The sequence below is a fragment of the Cupressus sempervirens genome, chromosome 3, assembly GCF_028749045.1.
Source record: "Cupressus sempervirens isolate cs-2001-9-10 chromosome 3, ASM2874904v1, whole genome shotgun sequence".
NCBI classification, from domain to species: domain Eukaryota; kingdom Viridiplantae; phylum Streptophyta; class Pinopsida; order Cupressales; family Cupressaceae; genus Cupressus; species Cupressus sempervirens.
The window spans coordinates 94,257,234-94,284,784 of record NC_143120.1 but is presented as its reverse complement, the minus strand read 5'-3'; positions in this window follow the sequence as shown (position 1 = coordinate 94,284,784).

The following is a 27,551-nucleotide window of genomic DNA, read 5'->3' as shown; positions in this document are numbered from 1 at the left end:
CCTTATCTCCCCTTTTTTGAGTCCTCTCCTTTTGTAAAAGATCCACACCGATAGTCTCTATGTATGTAGAGTCCATAGTACTTTCTACGATGTTAAGGCTGATCACTTATCTACCCTTTTTATGAAACTTATTTGGTAGATGCTTGTTTTGGCTCTTGCTCTTGCTTTTCTTAAACCTATTCTCCTTTGGTCCTTAGAGGAAGAGGGGTAGCCAATCCCTTCTATACAAAAAATGTGACTTGTACTAGAAATCATGGAGCTACCTTGAGTACTTGTGGATCAAATGGTAATGTTAGGATAAACCATGGACATAAATAAAAACTACATGCAAATATAACCAATAATAGAAAATAATAGATCACAAAGAAATGAACATAAGGCACCAAGATTTAACATGGTTTACCCAATCCCTGGGCTATGTCCACCAAACAGAAAGTCCAATCTTATTACAATCTAGTGACTACGACCTGATTACAATCTGTAATCCCTTATAGCTCAATACCGCCGAAAGAACCAATTTCACATCACAACATAATGAAAATACCCAATCCTAAACCCATTTATACAAGTATTAAACCACTTTAGGGTTATAACATGTTGGCCATAAATTATCAATAATGAATAGACCTGAATCATACTGGGTAGGGTACTGATGACATGTTTTGGTTAGGTGATGTGCCACTTGTCATTGACAATGACCTGATTGACAAGCTCATGAGATTAAGAAATGAAGGTTGTAATCATGTTAATGAGAAAAATGACATGAAAATAGTTGAGATGAACTTGAAAATGAAGTTTGACAGAAGGAATATGAAGGTTGAACCTATTCAAAATAAAGGAGTTAAGTTGTTAACAAAGATATTAGGGTAAAAGTTGAACCACAGATCAAGGGTTATCTCTATACTAGCTTGACTTATTCATGCAACATGTGCAATGATAGTTGAAGGAAAAAAGGTCAAATTATGTGAAATCATTAGAATGAAATTGTTGGATACCATTGCAAGACTAAAGAAGGCTAAGCATGCAACATTCATATTTGAGTCTTTACTAACACATAAATTCTTTTATATTTCAAGGAAGTTTCTAGGATTAATAAATTAGAATAGTATTGAGTGTGCAATAAAGTTAGTGACTCAATGCTAAAAATTCAACCCTGAGAATGTTTGAGATGATGACATAGAAAAAATGATGAAGATTTTCCAATGAGAGATGAAATTGAGGTATAGGATACCTCCTTCTTTGGTGGAGAATTATAAGGATGATTTATGCTTCATGGTGGAGATTGACAACACTTGCATGGAATCATTCATTCCAAGAGTGAAATTCATTAAGCCTATGGGCTATGAGATGACCACAAAGCTAATTGAAGATTATGTGCAGATCATACTCAAATCCAAGGAGGACACTAAGTTCCCTAGATGGGGAACCGATGAAGAAAGGTCAAGAATAGTTTAGTTTGAACTATATAAAAAAGAAAGCATGAAAAGGGTTGAAAATGAGATAGATTCCATTATCTAGGAATCTAGCATGACAAGGGAAGAGTTTAATGAGATTAAAGGAATTATGCTAGAGATGAAGGCCATTGGTCAAACTAAAGTGAGGAAACAACTCTTGTTGCTATGGTAGGACATTTAGAAGGAGTAACTGTGGCACAAATTTGTGTGCAAGCTCCTATTACACCTTATGTAGTAGTTGCACAAATGAAACCTAGACATGGACATACAAGGAGATGACAAAATATGGAAGCACCTACTATGTAGAGGAATTTTGGTAGATTGGCAAAGGATAAGAAAGAACTTGCACCACAAGGAAAGAAAAGGGCCAAGTAGATTTCCAGTGGACCTAGAAAGAGAAGAAAGACTATGTAGATAAGTAGTTCTGAGAGTTTAGAGGATGATGCTAAAGATAAACATGTTGAAAAAGATGCATAGAAAGAAAGGACAACAAAAGGAAAGAAAGCATGGAACCTAAGGTATAAAATATGAATATTTGTATTATAAATGATGATAATTTTGTTCAATTAAATAAATATTATAATATGTATTCTAGTATGGATAGAAGACAATTAGAGAAAGTTGTTATACAAAATATGTTTTTGAAGAATACAAGGTTTGAGAGTATACAAAATAATATTCCTAAATACCTATACAATAGGTTGGTTAATAGGAAGAAAAAGGTATTATAAGAATATTTGAACATGAGGATCACATCAATAAATTAGTTATGTGATGTTGGATCAAAAGAAGAGTTAGAAAAAGTTTTGAAGGGTATAGAATCCTTGTTGAGGAACAAAAGAAGAGCAATTCTTCTAATGTGAGGCAATTATGATGAAGTTAGGCAAGAGACAGAGGAGGCTATAGTAAAATATGTGTCCCTAGTAACTAGGGTGAGTGCATAGACCAAAGCTGATAGTCTAGTATATGTACAAGCATAACAAAATGAAGAAAAAATTCAATAAGAACTTTCACCACTTGATATTGTTATAGGTACCAAATCCATGCAAGTGGTAGTCCACACATAACAATAGATGTCAAAGAAAATCCATTTCTAAGCTTTGGCCAAACTATTGTTTGCAATATCACTACATAAAATAGCTCAGATGATGAGGAAGAAGATAAGAAGAAGAAGGAAGAAGAAGAAAGGAGGAAACAAAAAGTAGAAGAAAAGAAAAGAAAAGAAATAGAAGAAAAGAAAAGAAAAGAAAATAGAGGAAAAGAAACAAAGAAAACATGAACAAAGGAAAAATAAATAAGAGTAGAAGAAGATAAAAGAAGAAGAATAAAAGAAGAGGAAAGAAAAGGAAGAGGAGGAAAAGAGAGTAGAAGAGAAGGAAGAAGAAGAGAGGAGGCATAAGGAAGAGGAAAATTGGAAAGAAAAGAAAAATAAGATTAAGGCTAGTGTAACCCAAGTAGTATTAGCAGTTGGAACATTAGTAGTAGTACCTATTCCATCTGATAATGAAGATCAAAAAGAACTAATGGGCAAGGTGAGAAAATTATTTGAGAAAAATGAATCTGTAAAGTCTTTAGAGAATACTCTTGCTAAAGTCTTGGAGTAGATGAAAAAGATAGTGTCTACAACTATAGCAAATCAAGACTTCTAGGTTAAGGCAAAAGAGTTGGTGAAGACATTTGATAAGAAATTCACAACTTTAGTTGAAGTAGTAGCAATGCAAGTGCAGACACAACATGATACATCAATGTTTGACATACTATGCACAAATTATAGGAATGATATAAAAAACTTAGGTGTATGTATAAAGGATACAAGGAAGAGCTTAGATAATGGTAAGAAGTTTTATGGATAGTGCCTAGTGTCTTAAAATTACTTATCAAAATTTGATGCAAAGATCAAAGGCCATATGAGAGAGCTTCAGATACTTACTACTAGATTGTAGCAACCAAAGGTTAGAATTGAAGATTTTGAAAGTAAAATTAAGAAGATTCACAACTCTATCAAAGGCATTGAGGTTGACAAGGATACATTATTAAGGATAGTCTCTGTTGTAAGAGAATATTTGACACCTAAAGTTGTCATTTTGCAGAGGTAGTTGGAGAAATGTCTTATAGCAAAGACATCCTATGAAAAATTTAGTTATATTGACTTGAGAATAGTTAAAGTGGCATCTTATGTGCTTTTTATGCTCATCTATATATCAGATATAGTCCAAAATAATTGGAAGAAGGACATAGATAGGCTGGAGATTGATATTTTAGATTGTTTATCCAGAATGGTGAGTTAATTATCAGCAAGCAACAAGTTTTATGATATAGTTTTTGATACCTTTTTCATTGATGTCAAAGGGGAAGTATTATGTAATGAAAATTGTATAGATTTAAATGTATATGTAAGGGTTAGCTTATGTATGTATCAATGTAAAGGAGTGATAAGTAATGTAATGATCTATCTAAACATGAATAAATTTGTTATGTTTTGAAGGCATTTTGTTTTTTAATCTATTTAAAAAAAATAAAAATTTATGACATCATTTTAGGAATTTTTGAATTTTCCCAAATGTTTCAGTCAATGCCAAAGGTGAATATTATTGGCAATCTAGATAGATAGATGTATTTATGGTTCTCATTTATGGAAAAATGTGTACAACATTTTATTTATGCACTTAGAGGTAGAAAATTGTCAAGTGTTAGACAATTTGCATTAGTATAGAGAACAAATCTGAAGAGTATAGATGACTCATTGAGAGTTATCTTATGTGTAGTTAAGAGAAGATTTGTGACATTGTCATGATGATTTATTTAAGTGCACAAATTTTTAGGAATAGTACAATGCAAGTTATGATAAAAATACCACTGTGGGTATTTAATAGAGTAGAACAGAGAATATTAGTAATTAGAGTTGAATAAACTCAAGAATTATTTTGGATATGAAATAATTACTAAGTTAGGATGAGCCTACTTTATGGACATTATTTTATATTCTGTCAAACGTCTGAACACATGAAGGCCGACTGAGTAGAGTTTTGTAAATGTGCAAGGTATAAGTAGAGTTCTTATATTGTACAGTTATTGGAGAAGTCATGACATGTTGTGTTGTGATGCAAAATCTTATGCAAACCTTATGTAATGTGAGATCTCATGTATGATTAAACCAAGTGTAAGTTACAATAGTAAAGCAAGTATTATATGTATACCTATCTTGTGAAGAACTAAATTGTATAATTACATGTAAGGCTAGTGGGCTCTTTTTGGAACATTGTAAATTTGTTCTACCGACTTCTAACAAGGTTAAGGCTTCTAACAAGGCCTAGACTCCTATCAGGGACTCAAGACACTATATGTACTTTATAGACTCCTAATAGGATCAATATCCTTAACATGATCCTATTGTTTAGTGAATCATCGAGTGGGTATCATCCCCACGAGGATTTTCCCTTGCTAAGGTTTCCCTAATTAACAAATAATGGTGTTATAAGTTATCTATGTGCATGTATATATTAACTATTCAACATTGGTGGTTTATATTCATATGAAAGTCATAAAGTAATTAAAAATATATAGTTGTGGACCATACTTTGTAGAAAATAAATTCACCCCTATCTCAGTATAATCTATTTCTAACAATTGGTGCTAGTTACATTGAAGAGGCTTAAGATCTTAAGTAGATCCTAATAAATATGAAATAGTTGAAGAAAAACCTAAAAGAAGATCATGAATAGATTGATCTTGTTATAGAAGAAAGTGACACCTTGAAATATAGATACAAAAATGCAAAACTATACATTGGAAAACTCAAAGATGAGATTGATGATCTAAAAATTGACAAGGAACAAATTACATAGACTAGTGAAAATGATGTAGTAGGAGATTTTTATAAATAAAATGAGACCTTGAAGCATGAACTAAAAATATTTTAGCTCAAGTCTTAAGAAAAATGGTGGCATTAGTGAACTAGGACTAAAAATTGAGAATGCAGGTCTTAGATCTCAATTAAGTTACATATAAATTAGATACTATCAAGATTAAACATGTTGAGTTAGAAAAATACAAAATTATTGTGAAAGGAGAAATGAAATTAGATAAACAACAGTTAAAGAAACTTTATTCCAGTAGTGAGAAGATAGATAAATAGATATTTCATTAGAGACCTTCTTATGACAAGATAGGACTAGAATATCTGATTGGAGAGAAATCAGCCAAGAAGTTGAAATCAGAAGAGAACTAGATCTAGTTACTAAATTCCCTAAGGAATCTATTCTAGGTAAGGTAGAATCAAGCACATCTAATGAAGTAACAAAGGAATTTGAGTTAATTTATTTTATAATTAAACTTGATGAACCTAAGAAACCTGAGAAAGTTGATGAATCTAACCAAGATGAAGCAACCAAAGAAGTAAGAAATGATTTTAGAGGTAGATGTTTCATTTTTAATAATTTCTATTGTTATAATTGTCATGGTTATGGACATAAGGTAGTAGATTGTAAGAAACCTAAAGTTGATGGTAATAATGAAAATAGTAAAATGTTTTGGAATACTAACCCTTTAGGTAATGGAAGACATAGATCTATGAGAAGATCTAAAGATGGAGAAAAACCTAATGGTGCAAGGAAGTAGTTTGTTTGTCACAAGCGTAAAAACCCTAGATATATTGCAAGGAATTGCGAAGCACCTAAGAATCAAAATGGAATAAGTTAGAGGAGGAATGCACTTGTATGACAATTATGCAAGAAATTTTGAAACAAAACAAAATTTTGTAGAATAGATAGAAGGAAACTTAATAGGAATCCTAATCACAGAAGGAACAAAAATAGAGATAACATAAGGATTGAGAATGGAAGTGTTCAGAATCAAAAAGAAGAATTTAAGGAACATGTTGATGAATTCAAGGAAGCATTTGTGAAATTTTTTAATCCAAAGAGTTCACATAAAGTATTGGAAGAAGATTACTTTGATGCACATGATGGAAGGTTGAAGTCATAGATTATTGTGGCTCACTCTACCTAAATTAAGTAGTTCTAGCAATAGCAGGGTATTAGTATGTCAGAACTAATGTTAGAGAGGGATTTAGAGGTTGCATAGTTAATAAAAGGTAGAAGACATGGAGAAGAAGCTATGGCTGAGTGTGTAAGACTTGATATGATCAAAGTAAGAAAGGATTCATAAATCAAGCTTACTAGTAAATAGAGATAGTGCTTTGAATCTATGGTAGATAGAAATTTAATGCACAATGTGATTTGGAATGATTTAAGGATCTTAAAAATGATTGAGATTAGAATTTTTTCATGTGAAGTTTCTTGAGTGAATTGAAGGGCATTTTGGTAGTGAATTGAAGTGAAAAGTCAAGTTTGAGAAGCTAAAAGTTGCAAAATCCCTAAATCACAAATTTGAGATATTTTACAAAGTATTGAATCTAGTTAATTCTAGTATTTATAGATTACATAGTTATTGGTAGTCAGAGAGTGTATGATATTAGTGATAGATGGAGGTATGAGTTCAAGAAACACCCTTTTTTTTCTTTATTGGATGAACTATTAGGAACATTTTCTCAAGTTTTGGAAAATGTGTTGCACATAGAAGATATCACTGCAAGATTGAGAGAATTGGTGATAATGAAATTTATAGAGACTTAGGTGATATGTGTAATAATGATTTATCCCTAAAACCTGAGTATGGGCACCCAAAAGAGTTAAATTTTGTGAAGTATATGTTTTATACAAAATTTGACAATCATGAATGGACCCAAATCATATTAAGTAGGGTACATGATGATATGTTTTGGTTAGGTGATTGATAAACTGATTCACAAGGTCATAAGATTAAGTAATGAATGTTGTAATCTTGTTAATGAAAAATAATTAGGAAAATGATTGAGAGGAACTTGAAATGAATTTCAACAAAAGGAATATGAAGATTGAACCTATTTAGAATAAATGAGCCAATTTGTTAACTAAGATATTAGGGTACAAGTTGAACCATGGATCAAGGGTTAAATATGTACCAACTGGATTTATTCATGCAACATATGCAATGACAATTGAAGGAAGAAAAGTCAACTGATGCAAAATAATTAGAATATAATTTTTCAATAATATTACAAGACTAAAGAAGGCTAAGCATGCAATATTTAGATTTGAGTCTTTATTGACTCATATATTATTTTATATTTCAAGAAATTTTCCCAAATTAATAAATTGGAATAGTAGTGAGTGCACAATGAAGTTAGTAACTCAATGCTACAAATCCAAGCCTGAGAATGTTGGAAACAATGACATAGACAACATGATGAAGAGTTTCCAATTAGAGATGAAACTGAGGTATAGAATACCTCTTTCTATGGTGGAGAAATATAAGGATGATTTATGATTCATAGTGGAGACTGACAACACTTGATTCATTCTCATGGTGAAATTTATTAAGCCTATAGGCTATGCAATGAGCATAGAGCTAATTGAAGGGTATGCAAAAATAATACTTGAATCTAAGTAGGAAAAAAAAGTGTCTTAGATTGGGAACCTATCAAGAAAGATCAAGAATAGATCAGTCTAATCTATATAGAAAAGAGAGCAAGAAAATGGTTGAAAAGGAGTAGATTCCATTCTTAAGGAATCTGGCATGACAAGGGAAGAGTTTAATGAGATTAAAGGAAATTAATCTAGAGATGAAGGTTAGTGGTCAAACTAAAGTTTTTGTAGCAACTCCCATTGTTGTGGCAAGAAATTCAGAAGGAGTAACTATGGCACAACCTCATGTGTAAGCTCCTATTGTACCTTATGTAGTAGTTGCACAAGTTTGAGTACTAAGAGCTAGACATGAAAAAACAAGAAGACAACTAGAGGTGGAAGCACCTACTATGTAGAGGAAGTCAGGTAGATTGGTGAAGGTTAAGAAAGAACCTACACCACAAGGAAAGAAAAGGGTCAAGAAGTTTTCTAGTAAACTTGGAAAGAGAAGAAAGACTATGCAGATAAGTAGTTATGAGAGTTTAGAGGATGATGCTAAAGATATACCATTTGAAAAAGATGCACAAGAAGAAATGATAAAAATAGGAAAGAAAGCATGGAAACATAAGGTATAAAATTTAAATATACAGATTATAAATGATGATGATTTTGTTCAATTAAATAAATATTACAGTATGTACAATACTATGGATAGAAGATAATTAGAGAATTTTGTTATAAGAAATATAATTTTAAATAATAAAAGGTTTGATATTATACAAAATAAGATTCCTAAAGACCTATACAATAGGTTGGGTAATGGGAAAAAAAGATATTAGAAGAAGATCTAAACAGGAGCATCACCTCAAAAAATAAGTTATATGATGTTAGATCAAAAGAGGAGTTAGACAAAGCTTTGAAGGGTATTGAAACATTGTTGACATAAAAAAGAAGAGAAATTCTTCTAATGGGAAGAAATTATGATGAAGTTACATAAAAGATAGAGGAGTCTATAGTAAAATATCTCCTCGATAGCTAAGGTGAGTGTGCAAGCAAAAGATAATAGTCTAGTATATGTATAGGTAGAAGAAGATGAAGAAAAGAAACAATAGGAACTTTCACTACCTCACATTGTTATGATTACTGAATCCATGCAAGTGGATAGTACACATACAATAGTAGATGTCAAAGAAAATTCATTTGTAGGATTTAGCCAAACTATTGGTGGCAATATCACTACATATAGTAGCTTAGATGATGAGGAAGAAGATAAGATGAAGAAGGAAGAACAAGAAAAGCGGAAACAAGAAGTAGAAGAAAAGAAAAGAAAAGAAATAGAAGAATAGAAATTGAGATAAGATAAACAAGGGAAGAAGAAAACTAGAAGAGGAGAAGAAGAGAAAAGAAGAAGAAGAAAAGAAGAGGAAAGGAAGCATTAGTAGTATCAATAGCTTAAACATTAGTAGCAGTACCTATTCCATCTAATGATGAAGATCAGAAAGAACTAATGGGCATCATGAGAAATTTTTTTGAGAAAAATAAATTTGTAAAGTCTTTGGAGGAGATTCTTGCTAAAGTCTTGGAGCAGATGCAAAAATAGTTTTCTCAGCTATAGAAGATCCAAACTTGTAGGTTAAGGTAAAAGATTTGGTGAATATCTTTGATAAGGAATTCACAACATATGATGAAGTAGTAGCACCTCAAGCATAGACATAGAATGATGCATCATTGTTTGACATAGTATGCATAAATGTTAGGAATGATATGAAAACCTTATATGTATGTATAAAGGAGCTAAGGAAGAGTTTAGATAATTGTAATAAGTAATATGGATAGTGCACAATGCCTTACAATTACTTATAATATTTTGATGGAAGATCAAAGGCTATATGATTGAGCTTCAAATACTCACTACTAGATTATAGCAACCAGAGGTCAAATTGAAGATTCTAAAACTGAAATTGAGAAGATTCACAATGCTATCAGAGGTATTGAGTCTAACAAGGATAAGGAATTAAAGAGATTCTCTACTCTCATAGAATATTTGACACTCAAAGTTGTCATTTTATAGAGGAAATTGGAGGAATGTCTTTCAGCAAAGATATTTTATGAAAAATTCTCCTATACTAACTTGATCATAGTTGAAGTGGCATCTTATGCTCTTTCCACACTCATTATTATATAAGATTTAGTCCAAGGCAACTAGAAGAAGGACCTAGATAGACTAAAGATTGAGTTTGCAGTAGTATAGAGAATAGATCTTAAGAGTATAGATGTCTCATTGAGAGCTAGCTTAAGCATGATTAATGGATGCTTTGTGACACTATCATGATAATGTAGTTAAGTGCGCAAATGGGCATGAATAGTATGGCACAATTTATGGTTAAAATATGAGTGTGGATATTTAAAAGAGCATATCAGTAATCAGAGTTCTACGACCTTAGGAATTATTTTGATTATGAAGTAATTACTAAGTTATGATGAGATAACTTGATGGACATTATTATATATTATGTCAAATGTGTGAATAGATAAAGGCCAATTCAGAATTTTTTTTACAAATGTACAAGGTATAAGTAGAGTTATTGTATTCCTCAGTTACTAGAGAAGTAGTAAGATGTTATGATGTGATGTAAACTATTATGCAAGCCTTATGTGATGTGAGATCTGATGTATGATCATAACAAGTGTGAGTTACAATATTAAGGAAGTATTGTATGTATACCTATCTTGTGAAGAACTAAATTGTATAGTTTCATGTTAGGGTAATGGGCTCTTCTTGTAGAGATTGTACTATTCTACCAACTACTAATAGGGGTTGATCTTCTAAAAAGGCCTAGTCTCCTAATAGGGACTCGAGACATTATATGTACTTCATAGACTCTTCATAGGGTTAATATCTTTAACATGATCTTATTACTTAGTGATTAATCTAGTGAGTGTCATCCCCACCAGTGTTTTCCCTTTGCCATGGTTTCCCTAGTCAACAAATAATGGTGTTATGAGTTATCTATGTGCATGGTTATATTTACTATTCAACATTATTGATTTAATTTCATATGCAAATTAAAAAGATACAGTTGTGGAAAAAAGTTTGTAAAATATTGATTCACACCCCCTGCTCTCAGTATCATCTATTACTAACAATTGGTATTAGAGCATCATGTCCTTCAAGGATAAACTTAATAGTTTTGGAAAATTGATGGTGAATATTTTAAAAAAGGATATTTTATTGGACCAACTATGATAGTTGGAAGGATAAGATGAAGACTCATCTATTGGACATGTGCCTGAGATATTGTATCTTGACAAAGGGAAAGAAGAAAATTGTTGAAGAAACAAAGCTAGAAGATTGCATTGCGGAAGAAAGAGATCTATTGATGTATAGCATGAGAGCAAGATAAGCTATTATCAGTCCTTCTAGAGAATGAATATAGTTAGGTAAAGTCATTTGAAACATCTAATGAAATTTGGAAAGCATTAGAGTCTACTTTTGAAGATGATGATCATGCTAAGAGAATGAGGTTACAAAGTTGGATATGTGCATATCAAGATGCTAAGATGATGGAAGATAAATTTATCAAAAGATATATTTCTAGAATATCATAAATAGTTGTAGGAATTTGATCTCATGGTCGAATCAAAGATGATGATGAAGTCATATGGAATATTTTGAAAATTTTGACACCACCAATCAAGCCTATAGTGCATATGATTCAACTAGTGATGCCTTGCACTAAGGATTTCACTAAAGAAACATTACATGGAAGATGAAAATCAACAAAAGAAAACTTGAGATAGTCTAGAGAACTTGCAAGAGTCAAAATGACCATTAGTGCCCTAAATATTTGACCTAATTTGACAAGGAGTGCAAGTACCCATGGAGATTTTGCTAGCAATAGAAAATCTATTGAGGACAAGAAGATTGAGGAAGTAATAATCCTTCTAGTGAGAAGAGAAAAAGATGGTAAGAAAATATTTAAATATTGGACTTATAATTAATTTGGTCACTATGCATCTAAATGTCCTAAAAGAGAGAAAAGTAAAAAGAAAAGTTTAATCCTAGAGGAGACACAGATAGAATTTTTTTATATGCAAATGAGGATGAAGAATTTGATTAAAAAGGTCAAATTGAAAGTGATGATGAATTAGGATTTGTGGCTATCAAGGAAGATGATCTTGTTAGAGAAATTAGAGAAGAAAGAGCTCTAGTTACTCAAGAAAAAAAGAAATCTAATTGGATAATTGATAGTAGTTGTTGACATCATATGACTTGTGATATGAATAAGTTTGTTAAGATCAAGAATCATGATGGAGGAATTATTAGAGCTGTTAACAATTTAGCCTATCATATTACAGTGATTGGATCCATTATTTTTGATGGTAAAACTAACATTGATGATGTTTATTTTGTTGATGGATTGAAATATAACTTGTTGAGTGTCAAATAGTTTGTCAATAAAGGTTATCAGTTATAATTTACTAGGAAGACATATTCTATTGTATGATTAGAGGAAGTATGAATTACAATATTAAGCAAGTAATGTATGTATATCTACTCTTGTGAAGAACTTTGTTGGATAAATATATGTTAGGGAAGTGGGCTCTTCTTGCATAAATTACACTTGATCTACCAACTGCTAACAAGGTTTAAGCAACTCCTAACATGTTTGAGGCTTCTAACAAGGACTCAAGACACTATATGTACTTCATAGACTCCTAACAAGGTCAATATCATTAATAAAATCTTTTTGTTTAGTGAATCATCTTATGGTTATCATCCCCATCAGCGTGTTCCATTAGCTTGGGTTTCCCTAGTTAAGAAATAATGGTGTTATGAGTTCTTTTTGTGTATGGTTATATTTACTTTTTAGCATTGTCGGTTTACATTCATATCCAAGTTATAAAGTAACTAACAATATTTAGTTATGGAAAAAAGTTTTTAAAGTACTAATTGACCCCCCCCCTCTCATTATTATATATTTCTAACAATTGGTATCAGAGCATAGTTACTCTGAAAAATTTTAAGCGCTTGAGTAAGATCCCTATCAAAAGTCTACATTGGAAAATTGAAAGACAAGATTGATGATTTGAAATCTTGTAAGGAATCAATTATGCAAACTAGTGACAATGATCAAGTAGAAATCTTTAGAAAGAAAATGAGGTTTTGAAACATGTACATAAAATTTTTGAACTTAAGTTGAGTCTTACAAAAAATGGTAGTAAGAATGAACTTGAACTAAAAACTAACCTTAGCTCCCAGTTAAGTCAAGTTACATCTAAATTAGATATTATCAAAGTTGAACATTGAGAATTTAAAAAATACAATATCATTGTAAAAGGAGAATTGACATAGGATAAGAAATAGTTAGAGAAACTTTATTTGAGTAGTAAAAAGCTAGGTGAACATATATTTCACTAGAGACCTTCTTATGATAAAACAAGACTTGGATATCTTATTGGAGAAAAATCAACCAAGAAAGTTTAAATCATAAGATAACTAAATTCAGTTATTGAATCCCCTAAAGAATATAATCTTAGTAAAGTATAATCAAGCACATCTACTAAAGTATTAGAATAAATTGAATTAGTTGATCTATCAGTGAAACATGATGAACCTAAGAAAATAGAAAAAGCTTATAAATGTAAGCAAGATGAACCACCCAAGGAAGTAAGATGTGAGTTTAGGGGTAGATGCTTCATATGCAATGAAGTGGGACATGTGAAAAGAATTTGCATAGGTAAGTCTTTTAAACAAATTAATAATTTCTATTATTATAATTGTCATGGTTATGGACATAAAATAGTAGATTGTAAGAAACCTAAGTTTGATGATAATAATGAAAATAGTAGAATGTTTAGGAACACTAATCCTGTAGGTAATGTCAAAGGGAGATTACAGAGTAGATCCAATTATGGAGAGTAATCTAATGGTGAAAAGAACTAGTTTGTGTGTTACAAGTGTAACAATCCTATAAATATTGCAAGGACTTATAGAGCACGTGATAGTTAGAATGGAATAAATCAAAGAACAAATGCACACACAAGTAGAATGGATAGAAGAAACTTCAATAGGAATCATAACTACTGATGGAAAAGCAACAGAAATGATAGAGGGAATGAACATGGTAGTGATAATAGTTAGAAGGAAGTAGTCAAGGAACATGTTGATTAATTCAAAGAAGCATTTCTAAAAACTAAAGATGAAGAAAGCTCTTATATAGTTTTGGAGGAATAGTATTTTGATACAACTGATGAGACATTGAAGTCATAGATTGTTTGTGACTCATCCTACCTAAATTAAGCAATTTTAGAAGAGATAGAGCATTGATTGGTCAAAATTAATGTTAGAGAGTGAGTTATTAGTTGCATAGTTAATAGGAGGTAAATAAAACAGAGAGGAAGCTAAGGTCAAGTGCACAAGTCTAGCTATGATTATAGTATGAGAGAATTGAGAAAACAAGTTTATGAGTAAACAAAGACAATATTTGAATTTGTGTCAAATATGCATTTAATGCACAATGTTATTTGAAATCATTTAAGAATTGTAAACAAGATTGTGTGTACCACTTGTTCATGCAAAGTGTCTTGAGCGAATTTAAGAATTATTTGATAGCAAATTAAAGTACAAAAAGAAGTTCTTGAAGCGTGAAGTTGGAGAAGCCCTAAAATGCAATTTTAAGGTATTTTACAGAGCTAAACTAAGTTTTTCAGTGAAAAATATTTAATTGCAATGACTAGTCAGACTATTTATGATATGAGTGAAAGTACACAATATGTATTCAGGAAACATCTATTCATTTTTCTTATGGATGACCCTTTGGGCAGATTTTTTGGAAATTCTAGAGAATGTACTTCATGTCAAAGATGTGAGAAACTATATACATTGTAAATTTCAAAGCATAGGTGATGAATATATACAAAAGGAATTGGGCAGTATGTGTAATAATGATCTATCCTTAAAGTCTAAGTATGTGCACCTAGATGGCTTAAATCTAGTGAAATATAAATTTTATATGGAGTTTGACAATCACAAGTGGACCCAAATCATACTGAGTAATGTACATGATGATATGTTTTGGTTAGGTGATGCACAAATAAAAATTGATAATGGCCTAATTCATAAGGTTGTAGGTTTGAGAAAAGAGGGATGCAATCCCATAAACGAGAAGAATGTAAGGAAAACAATTGAGACAAAACTATACACAAGATTTGACAAAAGGAACATGAAAGTAGATACAATTCAAGACAAAGGAGTAAACTTGTTGAGTAAGATATTAGTGTACAAATTTAACCATGGCTCAAGGGTTAACTCAACACTAGCTAGATTTTTACTTGCCACCTATGTAGTTCAAATTTAGGGAAGAAAATTAAATCTATGTGAAATTATCAAATTTCATTTGTTAGATAATATTGCAAATGTTAAGAAGACGAAGAATGTAGTATTTAAATTTGAGTCCTTATTGACTCATTTATTTTTCTATACTGCAAGGAAGTTCCCAAAATGACAAATTGGGATAGCAATGAGTACATAATGGAATTGGTGAGTCAATGCTATAGATATAAGTTGGAGAATGTCAAAGATGATGATATTTGTAGAATAATAAAGAGTTTCTAGTGTGAAATGAAATAGAGGTATAGAATACCTCCCTTCATGGTAGAAAAATATAATGATGAAATATGCTTCATGGTGAAGACAAATAACACTTGTATAGAAGATGTGGTATGAAGGGTTAAGTTCATAGAGTCCATTGGATATGAGATGAGCACAAATCTCATAGAAGGTATGTATAGATCATACTCCAATCAAAGAAGGACATAGAGCACCCTAGATGGGGAACCTATGAGAAGAAAATGATAATAATTTAGTTTGAGCTACATAGCAAGGAGAAAAAGAAGAAAGTAGATAAATTAATAGATTCCATCCTTAAGGAATCATTTACATGACTTGAGATGGATTCAATTAGGTGAAAGGGATAACACTTCATATGGAAGCTAGTGGGCAGTTTAAAGTGATAGAAATAGCTCCTATTGATAGCGTAGGACTATCAAAAGGTGTAACAATAGAACAAACATGTATAGGCCCCTATTACACCATGTGTAGTAGTTGCACAAGTGAAACTTGTGAGGTCAAGGATTGATTAACCTAGGAGCCAGGAAGAGGTGGAAACACATATTTCAAAGAGGAAATTAGAAAGATTGGTGAAGGTAAAGAAAGAACCTACACTATAATCTAAGAAAAGGTTCAAGAAGATCACTATTGGAGCAAGAAAGAGAAGGAAAATGATGCAAGTTAGTAAATCCAAAATTTTTGAGGATGGAGATTACGATGACTAGTAGTCCAAGATGTGCACGAAGGAAAAACATCAGATGGAAATAAAGCATAGAAACCAAATAAAGAGAATCTTAACATGTATATAATTAATGATGAAAATTTTGTACAATTAAATAATTATTATGGTCTGCACAATAATATGGATAGAAGGAAATTGGAAAATGTCATTTTGAAGAACATGATTATCAGATATAAGAAATTTGAGAATATTTAGATTAAGATACCTGTGTTGGAAATGATTGAAAAGATCATTAATTGAAGAATGATGAATTGATAAAGAATGTTTTCAATCATTGTTTTGTCATTGATGTCAAACTTACTACTTGCAAGAATGACAATTTCTTAAATGATCCAAATACTATCACTTAGTTGATTAACAAGGAGGAGTTAATCAATAAGATGTAACTAGAGAACCTAGAGAAAGGTTGAAGTTATGTTGGTGTAATGAAGTATAAGGATCAGCTAAGACATTTATGAAATAGTGTATTGATGACACACTCTAAGACACAAAGGTTAGACACACTCAGATACATTAGAAGTGCAAGGTGTAACTAAGTCAATTTGCTAAGCTTAACTAAGTTCATCTATGAATGTTGAGCAAGCTAGTTGAAGCCGAGAAAATTCTTAGTTGAAGCTAAGAAAGTTCAAAATTTAGTGTCTGCCAAGCAATCTCCACATGCCAAGTGAAAAAGTCTTCATGTGTCGAGCATCATAAAAATCTAGTAAATGCTAAGGAAAATTATTCAGGTTTCGAGCATCAATAAAAAACAATTGATGTTGAGTAACACAATATGTGTCGAGCATCAGTATTTCAATAGTGCTGAGTTGCTACATTATTTGAAAAGTCAAAAGATTTGCTAGATCAATAATGATAAGTTTGTTACATTGAATTTTGTGAACTAGTTGGATGATAAGGATGATGAGTTGGTGTCACAGATTTTTATGCAAACCAATTTTAGGTGAATATAGATGGATTTCTCATGGTGTTTCTAGAAGAAAAGAATTGGAGGGAAAGAAAGATCATTTTTCTCAAGCCAATTCAAGTTAAGAAGAAAGAATAATTGAGCAAGAAATAAGGAATAAAATTTCTTTATAAGGAGTTATAGGTTAGTGATCAAAGTAGTAGAGAGAATGGTCAAGGTGTGAAGAAGCCAAGAGAAGGCTAGTGTAAAGTATCAAGGAAAGGATACTATGAGGAAGAACAGAGCATCGAGACTTTGATTTGATCAAGTGACCATTGTGAGATAGTTGCATTGGCATAATGAGATGAAGACTCAAGGAGATAGATCTTGAAGGGTGAACAAGTTGTCAGAACTGCAAGGAAGGAAAGCCAAGCAAGATAGAAGAACTAAGGTAAGATATGAGATTTACAAGGTTTAAGTTGCAAGTAGTATTAGGTGAAATTTTTTCTAATACTTTCTTACCATTGTATTAGATATTGAAATCTTATATAGATAGGTTAGCTTAATAGCTAGGCTGGTGAAGCCTTTGACAAGGTGATTGAAAGTCCCATGGAGTAGGGTGGGCCTAATAGCCTTATGTAAATCCTTTAACAGGTTGACATTCCAAGTTGAATGTTCTTAAGTCCTCTAACAAGGCACACTCCTTATAGGGTTTTGAAATCCTTTGACAGGGTCACACTTAACAATGTGTTGTAGCCTTTAACAGGGTAGGCCTTTAATAGGGCATCAATTCAGAAGGGTGAAAAAGAAGGTAGCATGTCACTGATGGTTTTCCCAAATTGGGTTTCCATGTAAATCTTTTTGTTATGTGTTGATTATTTATGTTTTATTACTACATGTTGATTTACAGTAGCTTGCTAAGATAAAGATAAAGCTTGGATGAATAGTAGCATGTATGGGCCTACTATAGATTTTTTAAAAGTTTGAATTAGACATATTGGACCTTGAATAACTAATTCACCCCCCCCCCCCCCCCCCCCCCCCCCCTTTTATTTATTGTAAAGAATTCTAGCAATTGGTATTAGAGGCCACTGCTGATTTGTTTCAAGGTACTAGCAGCAAGAAGATCACGATTTCCAAAGGAGAAGTCCCCAAGCTGAATAGAGACAACTTTGCTACATGGAAAAGTCTGATGAAATTGCACCTTGGATCAATAGGTGACTATGCATAGACCTCAATCATAGTTGATCATAAAGACCCTACAAGACTCCTCACTATAGATGATTTGAGCAAGAAAAAGGAGCACAATCAAGTAATGTTGGAGATTGCTTCAACACTAAGCTATGCCAAGTATGATGACATCAAAGAATGTGATACTGCACACAAAATGTGGAACACTCTATAAACTATCCATGGAGGAGATGATAACATCTAGACAGCCAAAAGAGAAAGCCTAAGAGGAAAGTTTGATGACATGAAGATGGAAGAAGGAGAAAATGCTGCTCAGTATGGTGCAAGAATGAAAGAAGTGGTAAGTGCAATAAGAAGTCTAGGAGTTTAGCTACAAGAAGAAATAGTAAGTAGAAAATACTTGAGAACTCTGCTCCCTATCTATTCTATAAGAGTTTTAGCCATCCAAGAGCTAAGGTGTGTACAAGGAAACACATTGACATTTGAAGGAATAATTGGAAGACTCACTATATTTGAGCTCTCCAACTTTGACAATTACAAGCTAGACAACTTTGAATCTATTTTCAAGGCCAAGATGAAAGTAAGAGACACTGAGAAGGTGCAAATAAGGAAGAAGAATGGAAAAGGAAAACATGTATCAAGTGATAGTAGCATTGATGAAGATGATGTAGACCATTTGGAGGCAATGTTGGCAAGAAGATTTCGTAGAGGAAGGGGCAAATTCAGAGGTAAGTTGCCTATCATTTGTTTCAATTCCAATGAAGTTGGTCATATTGCAACTATTAGGATAAACCACGGATAGAAATAAAAACTACATGCAAATATAACCAATAATAGAAAATAATAGATCACACAAAAATGAACACAAGGAACCAAGATTTAATGTGGTTCACCCAATCCCTGGGCTACATCCACCAAACAACAAGTCCAATCTTATTACAATCTAGTGATCACAACCTGATTACAATCCATAATCCCTTATAGCTCAATACCACCACAAGAAGCAATTTTGCATCACAACATAAATAAAAATACCTAACCCTAAACCTTTTTATACAAGTATTTTATCCATTTTAGGGTTACAACACGTTGGCCATATGTCAGCCCTAATATGTCAGCTACAACATTGGCCACAACCCAAATATTATGAAGTATGTACAATACTTTCCTTATCAGTCACCATAATTTAACAATCTCCCACTTGGGGACTGATCAGGCTCCACACTAAACAACAATCTCCCACTTGGAGATTGATCCTATGGCAATACCACTACCACATGGGGCTCCCACTAGATCAAACCACCTGGACTCTGCTATTCTTTTATTCATGTTCAATCTATAAGACCAACCGAAGTTGAAAAGGAGTTCAACTTCTCCCTTGTTACAACCTTTGTCAACATATCTACTAGATTGTCATTTGTATGGATCTTCTCTAGCTTTAACTGTCCATCCTCCAAAATTGACTGAATGAAATGGTACCACAACTGTATGTGTTTGGTCTTAGAATGTAGAGCTGAATTCTTTGCAAGATGAATGGCACTCTGACTATCTATGAACAAATAATTATCCTTCTGAGGATGTCCCAATTCTTCCAAGAAGAACTGAAGCCATATCATCTCCTTAGCTACCTCTGTAGCAGCAACATACTTTACCTCTATAGTGTATAGAGCATTAATCTTTTGTAACCTAGAAATCCAGCTCACGGCTGCCCCACCAACAGTAAAGACATAACCTGTAGTACTCCGCCTGGTATCGATATCCCCTACCAAATTTGAGTCAAGATAGCCCTGTAAATTAGTAGTAGAGCCCCAAAAGTGTAAACACTTATTGGATGTTCCTCTCAAATATCTGAGAATCCACTTGACAACTTTCCAATGCTCAAATCCTGGATGACTCATATACCTGCTAACGACTCTCACTGCATGTGCAGTATCTGGCCTAGTACATACCATAGCATACATTAAGCTTCCTATAGATGAAGCATAGGGTACCTTGGACATCTTATCCTCCTCTTTTTGTGTCTTAGGACACATCTCCTGAGTCAACTTCAAATGACTAGGTAAAGGTGTACTGACAGTTTTAGCATTCTCCATAGAGAAATGTTGCAACACCTTCTCAACATAATCAGCCTGAGATAGTGTGAATGTTCTATTCTTCCTATCTCTACAAATCTTCATACCGAGAATTTTTTTTGTAGCCCCCAAATCCTTCATAGAAAATGCATGTGCTAACTGGCATTTTGGCCCCTTAATATGATCCATGTTAGACCCAGCTACAAGCATATCATCAACATATAAATGTAAAATAATGTAGCTATCATCATCCAACCTCTTAAAATAAACACAATAATCTGAATGACACCTATTATATCCATGCTCATGCATAAAACTTTCAAATTTCAAATACCATTGCCAAGGCACTTGCTTCAAGCCATATAAACTTTTCTTCAATTTGCACACTAAGTTCTCCTTACCTTTGACCTCAAAACCCTATGGCTGAGCCATATATATTTCTTCATCCAAATCACCATGAAGAAAGGATATTTTAACATCCAACTACTCTAAATGAAAATCTTTAGTAGCCACAAGACTTAAAACAGTACAAATAGAAGTCATTTAAACAACAGGAGAAAAAATCTCATCAAAATCGATTCCCTTTTTCTGTGAAAATCCTTTTACAACTAACCTGGCCTTAAATCTTTTCTAACCTCCTTCCTCTTCTTTCAACTTGTAAACCCACTTATTCTATAAAGCCTTTTTACCTGTAGGCAACTTGCATAGATCCCATGTCTTATTCTTCAGCAAAGAGTCCATTTCATCTTGCATTGCAGACTCCCACTGAATCTTAGTATTAACCTACACAGCTTCATCATAACTTTTAGGTTCACCAACATCAGTAAGTAAAATAGAATACAAAGAGGGAGAAAATGTTTATGGAGGTCTAATTTTCCTTGTTGATCATCTAACATCCACTGGTGTGTGTGGTATTTTTTGTTGTAGTTGTTGCACATAATGAGGAATGGCTAGAACATCAATTTTTGGAGTATCATCCAGCACTACATAATCATCTTCTTTCTTCTTATGTTGCTACAACAGATCTTTGTACAACACTTTCTCATTGAATATGACATCCCGACTTCTAACAATTTTAAGATTTTCAAAATCTCAAAGCCTATAACCAAATTCATTAATTCCATATCCAAAAAAGACACATTTCTTTGATTTAGCTTTTAGCTTGGTTCTATTTTTAGAGTCTATATGAGAAAAAGCTTCACAACCGGAGGTCTTGAGAAAAGAATAACTCACCTTCTTGCCAATCAATGCCTCCTCTAGAATACCATAGCCCAAAGGAGTAGAGGGACCTTTATTAATCAAATATACTACAGTATTGATAGCCTCAGCCCAATGTGTAAGGGCAACACAACATGCAACCTCATGCTCCTTGCACGCTCCATTATAGTCCTGTTCATGCGTTCAACCACTCCATTTTCCTGTGGAGTCCTTGGAAGAGTTTTCTGTCTATGAATACCATTAGTGGAGCAATAATCTTCAAATTCATAATTGCAATACTTACCACCATTATCAAATCTGACGCATTTTAATTTTCTACCAGTCTCATTTTCAACCAAGCATTTTCATTTCTTAAAAGTTTGAAATACATCAGATTTCTATCTAAGGAAATAAACCCATACTTTTCTAGTTGCATCATCAATAAATCTAACATAATAATGAGAGCCACCAAGGGAAGATACCTGAGCTGGTCCCCATACATTTGTATGCACAAGCTCTAATTTCTCCTTTTTGTTTTCCTTCCCAGTCTTTACAAAACTCACTCTCATTTGTTTTCCATACACACAACTTTCACAAAAATCCATGTTAACACATTTTAGACCTGGTAAAACTTTCTTTGAATGAAGTACTTTCATACCTTTCTCACTCATGTGCCCAAGTCTATTGTGCCATAGTGTTGTATCAGAATCTATAGTAGCTATTTGTTCTCCCTGCTCAACTGCAGCAATTGTTCCTGAATGTTCATTTTTCTCTGAAACAATCAAAGTAGAAGGAATAATTTGACCTGTAAAAAGATATAAAGTGCCTACTTTCAGACCTTTTGCTACTACAAGGTAACCTTCTAAAACTTTCCAATTTTTATCATTAAAAGTAACTACACAACCCTCATCAGCGAGTTGCCCTACTGAAATTAAATTCATACTCAGCCTTGGAACATGTCTTACCTCATGTAGTAGCCAATGATTCCCATTCTGCAACTTAATCTTAATTTTTCCCTTTCCAACAATTTGACAGGGTTTATTATCTAAAATCCATGAATCATCTACACTTTCTAAGGACAGAAGCAAAGCATCCTCTTCGGATTTGTTACTTACCACATTTGCCTCCTTGTATCCATCTGATTTATCTCCTTAATTTTTCTTTCGATTCTGGCAATCTTTCTTTTTGTGCCTTGGTTTCCCACAGTACTAGCAATCATTTGGTCCTCTCGATTGAGACCTCTTCCCCTTTGAATTTCGTCTTGATTTCCCATGATTTCCAGAGTTACTTCCTCTCTCGGTCATTCTGCCCCTACTTTGTGCATTCAAAGCACTTCCTAATGTAGATCCACCTGAGGATTTTCTATGACTTTCCTCACTCAAAACAACACTGATCACATCATCATATTTTAGGGTACTAGATGTTGGAGTTGAAGAAAGCCAACTTTGAAGACACCCAAGATCACCTGCATGCAAAAACCTATCAAAGAGAAGCCAAGGAGAGGAAGAGCATGGAGCAAGGGAAAAATCTTAAACGGACATGAGAGACCACAAGATATTGAAACACAATGAAAATTTATTTACAATATACAAGAAGTGATGTGATGTGAAAATGCAAAGAGGGAGCTTTCTTATAAAGAGCTCATGGAAGCTTGTAGAACAAGCTAGAAGATGGTAGAAGATAAGGATGACAACTCAGCACATATCCACAAAAGGTGGAACATGCTAGAAGGGAACAAACTCCCGTGTTGTCAACAACTAACCACTACATGCATTAAATATAGAATATTAAATAAATACATTTACCTAAGTAAGCTTAAGTAATAGAATAAATAATTAGTAAATTAATTATTTACTCTAACACCCTGCCCTTAAGTGCAACTTAGGGAAATGCCTTAAGCTCAAACAACTAAGATGAAATGCAGAATGGGTCCCGAAAATGAGGCCATGTTAGGTACCCATGAACAATGCAACAAAATGCAACCTCTGTAAAATGGAGAAAGAGAGAAAACCACTTGGGAAAAACCCTCCCCCAAAAAGAGGTAAACCTAGTGAATAACTGAAGAAGCCTCCAACGAGGGAAATGTCCCCTAAAATAGGAACAAGGAGTGATCATGAAGAAGCATCATTGAAGCATGGAGAAGTCACAAAATCTACCAAACTGCTGATTTGAAGAACCTCCATGGAAGAAGAAGGCACGAACTAAGCATGTCTATATGGTAGATGATCCATCTCACCGAAATGCATAGGTAGCCAGCCACTGCAATCACCTTGTACATAGGATCAACTGCTGAATACATAGTTCACACTATCAAACCATCAAACCACAAATGCATTAGAACAACAACATAACCCCCCCTTAATGCAGATGGGGTGTCATGACAGGCAACTAAGAAGGTGGGCATAAGTCTCCTGTAGATGAACCAAGAATGACAAAAGAGGAAAAGAGGTATAGACACCTATAAAGACATAGTCAAACTAACTCTACATGGAGCTAATGTCATGGAAGGGACACTCACTTGACAAAGGGAGAAGGCCTAAAATAGCAAAAAACTATCCCCCCATGGTGCTTTATAAAAATAGTGCATGTACAACTGACTCAAAACAACGTTCATGACCCTCAAAATGCAAAAGTGGCACTTTATCTTAGTGTGATACATAAAAGTGTTTCAAAATGATAGCTACAATAATCAAAACTAAAAACGAGCTGTAACAAAACAAAGTATAGCTCAGAACAAAGGAAACCATGCCAGAAAAATGATCCTCAAGCCTAAAACACTCAAAATATCTACCATATATCAAAAATTCCAAAACTATGATAGAAAGAGCATGGGAAAAAAACTAACAAAAAGTACTAAATTTCTAAAAAGCACACAGAACTAGCTTTCCAGAAATATAAAGTTTTCAAAAAATGGGCATGGGACGCAAAAGATATGCTTGTCAGAGTCAAAATAGGACTTTGGACTTTAATTGAAAAAATAAGCAGTAAAAAGGCATCAAAACCTAAAAATACCTACACCAATGTCTCTATCGTAGAACTAGCTTTTCGGTGCTTCTTTTGGATTGGAAAAATACCTCTGTATACTCAAGTTATGGCCAAAAAACTGAAGGTAGGTCAAAAAGGACCTAGAAGGAGAGTGCAAGCAAGGCTGATGAAGGATGATGTCATGCTGATGTCAGCAAGTCACTTCATTAAAATTGACGGCTTGGAGGTCGTCGCTAAGAAAAAGAGTGCCACATGGCAGTGCCATGTGGATGCCATGTAGCAGTACAGAAGACGTGGCACCTATGCCACATGTCACTCGCTAGTTCGTTGTGACTATACAAACTATCGCTGATGCAGACCAAACTGTCACTGATGCAGACCGCAATAGCTTAGGCATTCCACCAGAGGAGGAACCTGGCTGAGCAGTGAGGGAGCGATGGAAAGTAGCACTGTGCCAGTGGGGGGGAGGTTTTGGGCTATAATCTGGTAGTGGGTGGTTTGAGTTGTGGTTGAGGCGGCCCTACGATAGATCAATAGGCAATCGGTGGAGCGTGGGTGGCAGCGGGGTGGCCCTGCGATGGCCACTAGGTGGTGCCATGGTGGTGCGGCCTGCTACCCACTTTTAAAATTTTTTTTTGAATGTCAATCATCTGTGCGATCTGTACGGAAGGTCCTATGGGAAATTTTTTTTTGCCTCCCGAAGCTCTATCTCCAAAATCAAAAAGCCTTCTATGAATCCTGACTGCAAATGGCCTTCCAAATCTAATAGTGATGTCTGTTTGGCCCCAATGTGCTCTGAAAATTTGTTGATCCCCTTATTTGAAGAAAAAATGCACAAACAAACTAGGGTTTGTGACTTCAAATCATAGTTTCAAAAATCTTCAACCAAGCAGTAGCAGGAAGGCTCTGATACCATTTTGGAGTTGAAGAAAGCCAACTCTGAAGATGCCCAAGATCACCTACATGCAAAAACCTATCAAAGAGAAGCCAAGGAGAGGAAGAGCATGGAGCATGGGAAAAACCCTAAATGGACATGAGAGACCACAAGATATTGAAACACAATGAAAATTTATTTACAATATACAAGAAGTGATGTGATGTGAAAATACAAAGAGGGAGCCCACTTATAAAGAGATCATGGAAGCTTGTAGAACAAGATAGAAGGTGGTAGAAGATACGGATGACAACTCAGCACATATCTACAAAAGGTGGAACATGCTAGAAGGGAACAAAATCCCATGTTGTCAACAACTAACCACTACATGCATTAAATACAAAATATTAAATAAATGCATTTACCTAAGTAAGCTTAAGTAATAGAATAAATAATTAGTAAATTAATTATTTACTCTAACACTAGATTCAGGAATAGAATTAATCATCGCCATTACCAAGCCATTCCAGCTTTCAGGCAAAGAACACAAAATCAAGAGAGCCCTAATTTCTTCATCAAAATTGATACCCACAAAAGATAACTGACTAGTAATTGTATTAAAATTATTTAAATGATCTGCAATAGATCCACCTTCTACCATTTTCATATTAAATAAATGCTTCATGAGAAATACCTTGTTTGAAGCGGAGAGCTTTTCATACAGTGTCGCTAGGGTTTTCATCAACTCTTCTGTCATCTTTGCTTTTGTGATATTAAATGTCATTGATGGTGCCAAGCATAACCAAATGCTTTCGAGTGCCTTTCTATCCAAAAGATCCCATTCAGCATCTGACATAGTTCCCCAATTCTTGGTTTTGCCTTCCAACGACTTCCATAAATCGTTTTGATACAGATAGTCTTCCATTTGCATCTTCCATAACTAGAAGTTCTTACCATTAAACCTATCAACCCTCAGCTTAACCTCATCTTCCATTGCTCTCACTCAACCATGAGACTCCCACTCAACTATGAAACTTTCCTGTAGAGAATAACTGAAAAACAACTAGGCTCTGATACCACTTGTTAGGATAAACCACAGACAAAAATAAAAACTACATGCAAATATAACCAATAATAGAAAATAATAGATCACACAGAAATGAAGACAAGGCACCAAGATTTAACATGGTTCACCCAATCCCTAGGTTACGTCCACCAAACAACAAGTCCAATCTTATTACAATCTAGTGACTACAACTTGATTACAATCTATAATCCCTTACAACTTAATACTGCCGCAAGAAGCAATTTTGCATCACAACATAATGAAAATACCCAACCCTAAACCCTTTCATACAAGTATTAAACCACTTTAGGGTTATAACATTTCGGCCATAAATTAGCCATAACTTTAGTGGTGAATCTACGAATAGTACCCAAATTTTATTTTTTGGGGCAATGCTCCGAACCCCACTAATTATGAAGTATGTATAGTACTTTCCTAATCAGTCAACACAATCTAATAGGTAATTGGATCCAATCCTCCTATTAAGGTTGATTGGTTGGATTATCTCTAATTTTATTCCTGACCAATTTAGTACTAATGGGCATGAAATCAAAATCTGACATTTGAAAGACATCTATCCACTGTTGCATTTCATGTTCTGATGTTGTAGTCTGAATGGGTTGCTCATGAATAGATGATAGTGTGACTATGGAGCTTTTTCTCCTTTCCAACTTTGTGGCTCTTTTGAAACAAGTCCTCTGGTTCAAAGATTGATTATCCTCTTTCTCCTTGTCATCCTCTTCTTTTTCTTCTTACAAAATATATTTGGGGACTGATGGGAAAGGAATCACTTATCTAGTGACCTTTTGTCTCCTCTTTACCAGAGTCTTGATCTTTTTTTTGTTAGGAGCAAAGGGGGAGGTTCATACCTCTTTCTGGGGTAGAGAGACATCTTGAACTTTAGTTTTAGATTCATCTTGGCCTTGTTCAGTTGGTAGCAATAGAGGATTGTGTTAGGCTTGTTTAGCTTCCACATTCTCCAACCCTTGTACATTTTCTTCTCCTTACTATGGAGGTGCCTGAGTCACTTCC